The following is a 742-nucleotide window of genomic DNA, read 5'->3' on the forward strand; positions in this document are numbered from 1 at the left end:
ACTTACATTTTAAAAGGATCACTCTGGCTGTTATTGTGAGAACAGAATGCAAAGAAAAGAAGAGTGAAAACAGAAAAATTGGTAAGGATGCCTTTAATAGCAGTAAACCAGGCAGGAGAGCTGGTTTAGACCAAATTAGAAGCAGTGAAACTGGTGAAAGATGGTCAAATTTTGGATGTATTCTGAAGGTAAGGTATTCTGATGGATTGGGATGAGATGTGGGAGAAGAAGAGAGGAAAGGTTAGCAGAGAGGGGAGGTGACTCCAAAGTTTTGGGCCTAAACAACTGGAAGTGAGGTTTATGGCCATGCCACCCTGAACAAGCCCAATCCCATCTGATCTCAGAAGCTAAGCAGGGTCGGGCCTGGTTAGTACTTGGATGGGAGAACACCTAGGAAGACCAGGTGCTATAGGCGTAAAAAAATTTTAAAAATAAATAAATAAATAAATAAGGGACTGTAAGCTGACAAGGTCCTTGCAATCTGTGAGGTCAACCAAGGGTTGCCTCACTCAAAATAATAATAATAATAATAATAAAATTAACAATTGGAAGCGTGGACTGTCATCAACTGAGATGGGAAAGGCTGTTGGCATAAAACGTTTTGGAGGGAAGATCAGGAATTCAGTTGTTCAACATGATTAATTTGAGATATCTACTAAACGTCTAAGTAGAATTGTAGAAGAGCAAGTTGGATATAAAAGTCTGGAATTTAGGAAAGAAGTCTGAGATGGAGATATAAATC

The 742-nt window shown here is 39.1% G+C and overlaps 1 pseudogene; it reads left to right on the forward strand.

Moving 5' to 3' along the window:
• Window positions 1–296: 296 nt before the first annotated feature.
• LOC111734979 lies at window positions 297–415 on the forward strand (annotated as a pseudogene).
• Window positions 416–742: the final 327 nt, after the last annotated feature.

Source organism: Pteropus vampyrus, unplaced genomic scaffold (genome assembly GCF_000151845.1).
Source record: "Pteropus vampyrus isolate Shadow unplaced genomic scaffold, Pvam_2.0 Scaffold10880, whole genome shotgun sequence".
Taxonomy (NCBI): domain Eukaryota; kingdom Metazoa; phylum Chordata; class Mammalia; order Chiroptera; family Pteropodidae; genus Pteropus; species Pteropus vampyrus.